Raw genomic sequence first — 6,777 nt, forward strand, 5'->3', positions numbered from 1 at the left:
AGGATTTTTTTTTATAGTCTAAGTATAACCGTTTAAAATGTATTAATCCACAAAAATGACGCAATTGTATATCCCCCTAAACATTCTCTATAAATAATATTTAAAAATTAATAAATGACTGGAAAACTATTGGAAATTCATTGGTTGAAATGTGTGGAATCCCAGAATATCACTCATTTAAATTGTTTTCCATAGTTAAACATGTCTATCAGGGTATTAAATCAGGGTTTAAAATAACATTTTTAATTAGAAACTCCAAAATCTGCATTTTGTACTGTCAGTTGAGATACAGGAGTTCTGTTTCCTCACTCTAGTCCTTGACAAAGAACATGTTGCATCATTATTATTTCATTTCTTGAAGTTCATACAGCAGGCAACTACATATATATGAATTTATGTTCTCAATAGTTTCTATTAAGTACACAGTACACTGTGCTCCCCTGTTCCCTGCATGGTAACACACAAGTTACTCAGTGAGTGGATAACAGTGACATTCTTTAATTAGGCTTTTTTTTTTTTTCACACCACATTAATTGGCTGCTAGATTTATCCAAATGCCAGGCTGGGTGCTGATAATCTGGTGTCTGTATGAGTCTGCATCAGTGCATGTGGGTCTCTGTCTGTGTCTGGCTCATATAGTATGGAAACAACAAAAATTTGGTAATAATTTGTAATGCATTGCTAATTATAACAGTGTTGGTTCAGTCACAACACACTTTTCAATAATATCACATGGAAGAAAACGTCTTAAAACATATGACCTTTTTATAGTCCTACAGGGGTGTGCTTACTCTATTTGCCAAGGGGTGTTAAAAGGTACGATGGTAATGTGGTTGAAAACATGAAGAGTGTCTTTAGGGACTTTCCTCACCGTTAACCAAACTAAATCATATTGGCATCACTAAAATGGCTGGTAAAGATGACCCAAGATCAAACACATTCAGTCATTCTCATGTATGATAAGTAATATTGTACACTATATTTTTGTAAAAACTCTCTCAAAAACATTTATTCCCCATTCAATCCAAATATCCTCAAAAACGTGGCAAATTGATAAATGACAACAATCTGAAACACACTTTTAAAATAACTGCTATTGATGTATTGTTCTTTGATTTTTTGTCATTTGGTTTAGTGCCTGTACATTTATATACATACACACAAGGGAATAGATGGGTGTTTGCGGGGAGAGGTGGGAGAAAGAGAGAGAGGCAGGTGTCTGTGAGGTTTGCTTCCAACAGTGTGCATGGATCTCACAGAGTGAGGTCTGCGGTTCACAATGGCATTGTATGGTTCTTAAAAACAGCAAGTATTTGGTACATCAAAATGCATTGGGTTGTGGGAACTTGGTTTATCTCATCACTTCTTGGCCTTGGATGGGGGCATAACACCTTGTTTCAACTGGAAAAATCTGTGCTCTGTTTTTAGTTGTTTAATTTAAATGTAAATAAGTGACGTTGAATCTCAGTTCTTTTTCATGCAATTAATTGGGAGAAATCAAAGTTGATATAAATTAGACATACTGTAAGACTATAGAATTGTGAATAACATTGCTTTTTGTTTTACTTAAAAAGTTTTTTTTTTAATTTTTCTTTTATAAATTAAACTTTAAAAGTTAAATTGGTCTGGGAAGTAGCCTATATAATGATAAATATTTGAGTTCATATTTAAATCTCTGATGTATGATTGCTTGCTTTGATCTGGGCAAATCTGTGCACAGTTTGTGATATTGTTGGGATTTCTTCTTAAGGAGACAGATGTGAGATTACTTGGGTCTTTTTCTTAGGAGAAAAAAATCTGAAAAAAATGAAAGCCATTTAATCTAATTTCTGTCCTGGAGAAACAATTGAGATATTAATTTATAATTTTACTTTCCAGTGGGATGTTGTTTATAAATATGAACAAATCTATCTTGGAAAAAGTTGATTTATATCTGTGGTTTAGACTAAGAATCCAGTATTCTTAAATGCTATTTTAGCCTTTATTATACATGTCGAAATGGAACAAGGCCTTTTGTTGGAAAAGTCTCTTGAATTATGTCTTTTGAATTTCGCATTGTAACAAACTGAATTGGTTGTCAATAGAATGTTTGCTGTTCTGTTTGACTTTTCTTTAAAATCCACAACAGACCCTGTCTGCACACTGAATGAAGAACAGACCAAGAAGGTCCATCAAAATATTTTTTTTAATTTTTGACTTGCCTAGTGAAAAAGTGCAATGTGCAGTGAGTTAAAAACAGACCAGTAAACAGACGTTTTAGCCCATAGCTTTCTTCAGTGTTTACCTTACAAACAACAACTCATCCCTTTTATAAACACATGATTACAGATAGAGACCAGCTGAGCTTGAACCAGATGGACTCATAAAGTTATAGAGCTCAATTACAGAGACTTCATCACAAAAGTACAGAAAAAATAAATAAATAGCTAAAACAGGCAAGATCCATCTCTCATTCATGCCACTGGGGACTAAAGAGTTTAACTCAAAAATCCAAAAAGCCTCTCTTTGTAATAATTTCTTGTCTCGACTTGTCTAGACTGTCCTCAATGGCAAAAGTGTTGTCAGACCGGAAATATTTCTCAGTGCTCAGACCCACTTCTACCAGGTGAGATATATCACACCAATTATTTAAAATAGCCATTTGTCCTTAAGCCAGCAGAAGCTTGTGCTTCAATGTGACAATAAGAGTTAAGACAGCTTATGAGTTCATAAATATAAACAAAGGACTCTTCAATCACACAAGACTGCTGCACTCTGTGGTTTGTAATCATGACATTAAAGGATTTCTTTTTGTTTTTAGGTTTAAAGGGATAGTTCACCCAAAAATTGAAATTCTGTCATCATTTACTCACTGTCATGTCGTTTCAAACATCATCCATGGAACACAAAAAGAGATGTTTGACAGAATGTCAGCTTCAGTCACTATTCACTTTCATTGAATGAAAAAAAAAATCTGTGAAAAGTAAATGGTGACTGAGTCACAGAGGATGTAAACAACATGATGTTGAGTAAATGATGACAGAATTTCATTTTTGGGTGAACTATCCCTTTAAGAGAGTTCTAAGCCAAGGCGAGCTCTCTACCTAGACTGCATCTTTGGGCAATGTTCATTTAGGTTTATATAACCATTTTAAATGCACCTATGATACCCAGCATGCCGTCTAGGTAGGCAGTTCACTATGTTTTGAAACACAACTTATATGCTCTATATTTTGTAGTGGGTGTGCTGATCTGAAGAGATGTACAGTAACTGTGATGTCTTTCTGTAGGTTATTGGTGCTCTGGGCACTGTTGAAATCTTTGTGTGTAATGTCTGGTCATGTTCCTTCACAACCTCTTCCTCTCTACTGGTTTGCTCTTCTGAAATTCTGTCACTAGAGGACATCTCCAAAAGAGTGTATCTGTTGGGAAACATAGAGCTGGTGATTAATATGGTGGTGCAAGGTAAGACAAGTATAGGCATGTGTTTTTCATTCCACTCATAAAATGTTCCTAATACATGACAGATATCACTGAAATAGGTGTCCTGAAAAATCACACCTGTCAAAAAGAGATAGGGGAGCAGCCCACATCTTTTAGCCAATCGGAAAAACTGGCCAACTAGAAACTCATGTGAGTCTCTGCTTGTGAGTCATTTTGCAAGTTTGGGTTATTGGGTTGCTGACACTGGGTTGGCTGAGATGACTTTGGATGGTGGGGATTTTGAGAGAGGGTGTGGTTAATTTTGTGGGTGGTCCAATTCATTAACTGTAGTTGTCTGAAATAATTTACAACACCTTTTACACTAATAGAGAGATTTATTAAGAGTGGAAATCTGAGGCATTTCCACACATCCACACACTTCATTGTACATTACCTTGATAAAACCAAACCATGCATACACACTCATGCATACATGACAATTTTCTACAGACGTGGATGAATGTGCAGCTCCAGAGTTGAACAGTTGTTCTCATCTCGCACACTGCATGAATACAATTGGATTTTATCACTGTGCCTGCCATCAGGGTTATCACGACCACAATCCTACACAGCCAGGAACAGTTTGCATGGGTAAAAACAGACATGAGCACAACAAGGACATAATTATGCCTGTCTTACATCATTTTAAATCATTGCTTGACCATTTAAGACATGAATATGATCATTTTATTTTGTCCAGTCAAGTTTTTACTGATTTCTAATGCAGCCTTTCACAAATACCACGGAAAACTCCACCAGCTGGGATTACATCTCATCACCTTGTGGGCAACCTTTCCACTTCAAAGCCACTGCCACTTACACATCTATAATCAGTTCTAAGTTCGCACTGAAAAATGGGGTAAACTTCGATTGCTACCCCAAGAACCTGTTTCTACTTTGTCAGGGTTCAGCCACTTCGGTTAGTTATGTTTTTATCGTCTTTGTGGCTGAGCTCTGACATTCATGTTTTGTGTCTTGTCTAGTCTGTGTCTTGTGTGAGAATGCATGGCTTGCCTTATTGGCATTGTCATGCGTTCTCATGTGTTGTCTGTTATTGCAGTGGGTGCATTGCTCTTTTTGTCATCTTGGCGGCATGCACTCATGTCAATGGTTTGTGTCTGTGTCTTGCGACCTCGGACGCGATCTGTCTTCACGTTGTGCTAAGGTTCGGTCACTTCGGTCTGAGATGTCGTGTTTATTTGTGGCCGAACTCTCGCACAGGTGTCTTGTCTCGTTTGTCGCCTGTTGCATGCATCGCGTGGCGGTTGCTTCATGATGCGCGCTGAGGTTTTGTCTAGTGTGAGAATGCATGGCATCACTTTGTTGGTGTTGCCGTGCATTCTTTTGTCTCATCTGTCCTTTGGCATGAGCACATGTTGCCTTGTAGTTTCTGGTGATATGCGCTCGTGTGTTTGTGCCTGTGATAGTGCGTGGCTTTGTTTTGTTTCTGTTTTGCCACGTGTCTCTTAGTCTTGCGTCATACCCCGCCTCCTTGTCTGCCCATTATTAGTCCTTTAGTTTCACCTGCCCTCCTTGTGTCTGGAAGAAGTGTGAAGAAAAAGATGCACAACCAACCGAGAGAACCGCAGCCTTATGATTGTCAAGCAAAATCGATCAAGAATTTGGGTGAACTTCACAAGGAATGGACTGAGGCTGGGGTCAAGGCATCAAGAGCCACCACACACAGACATGTAAAGGAATTTATTGAGATGCACCTGTATATTTAGTTGCCTTGGACTGTGTTTCTCTCCTTGTGGAGGTTTTGTTTTTCTGTTTCCTTTTCTGTTGTCAAGTTTGTGTAATAAAAACCCATTATCCTGCATTTTTGAGTCCTGCCTTCTCTTCCTTGGTTCACACAGTGCGTGAACCATAACGCTACTGGATTTAACACATTAAAATTACTTTCATTGGTGTAACCTAATGTGTCAGGCTAATTTACAGTAGTCAGATGAAATTACATTATATAACATTGTAATAACATTCACTTGTGATAGAATTGACTTGATTGTCTCTTGACTTGTTTGCAATGTTATCCCTTCATTTTTTAAGGCAAAACAAGGAGGGGTCCAAGCCTGCTGCAACTGTCCTGAAGGGGTCCAAATCCACTGCAGGTTCCTTGGAGGCCACCAACGACCCATCTATCTCATCAGCGGCCATCCCCAAGTCTGACCCTTCACCAGTGACCACTGTCCAGTTCCCTGTGGCGGTCGACGAGGCTGTCCAGTCCCCAGCAGCCACCATCCATACTGAACCCTCACCAGCGGCCACCGCCCAGTTCCCTGTCACAGTCCTGGCTGTATAGTCTCCCTTTTCCCTCTGTCTGCTGGTGTCAGTGTGTGTGAGTTTGTTTCCCTCCTTCTCCATTTCGTCTCTCACAGGTGCTGCTCAGCAGCTGCAATCAGCGTTGCAATGGCTCATTAGCGTTGCAATGGCTCATTGCACTCTTCGTTAGTAGATCTGCAACACCTGTTTCCCCTTACCTCCCCTCTCTATTTAAGCTCTCCTTTTTCTCGTGTTCCCTGCCAGTTTGTTTTGGATGTTTGGAGTGCATGTGTTTGTTCCCTCATTCCTTTTATCGGTCTGTCTTTGTTTTTTCTCTGTTTGTTTTGTTTTTAGCTTCTTCTCCATCAAGAGTCTTTCTTTTGTATTTATTATATATTCTGTTTTCTCCATTGTGAGTTTCTGGTTTGTATTTTGTTCTTTTCAATAAAGCCAAAGCCTTTCAATTGCCTTCCAGCATTTGGGTCCTTCACTTCAATCCGTGAAATTGAGACCAGTTGGTTAAAAGTAACAACAAAAGTGGCTGAGAAAAGTGATGTTAGATCTGAAAAAAGGTCTTGCATATTTTGTTTGCAGATGCCACTTGCTTTCATATTTTGCCATCTAAAGTAATGACATTTTAAAGTGTGACTTACTGTAAGTGTCCAAATACTTTTGGGGCCATTGTATGTCTGTCAGATACTGCTTGTGTTCTAAGTTAAATATTGATATCAGTAATGTGTTGCTACCAATATACTGACATTGTGAGTTAATAGACATTTCTTTGTAAAACTGCAGTGTCTCTTATTGTTGCGACTTGTATATCAAAACCAACTACCTTCTTGTTCCTTCTTTGTAAAGACTACATACCCAAGGTCACCAGCCTTTTCTCTCATAACATCACTGAATCTTCTTTCTATGTGGCATGATCCACCGCCAACCAGACCTGTGTAACGTTCCACCTTGTTCTGCTACATGAGACCGCTGTGCTGAATAACTCCCATACGACAAACTTTTATTGGATGATCACAAACCTGAAACCTGGTCTTCTGTATA

The sequence above is a fragment of the Myxocyprinus asiaticus genome, chromosome 42, assembly GCF_019703515.2.
Source record: "Myxocyprinus asiaticus isolate MX2 ecotype Aquarium Trade chromosome 42, UBuf_Myxa_2, whole genome shotgun sequence".
Classification (NCBI taxonomy): Eukaryota; Metazoa; Chordata; class Actinopteri; order Cypriniformes; family Catostomidae; genus Myxocyprinus; species Myxocyprinus asiaticus.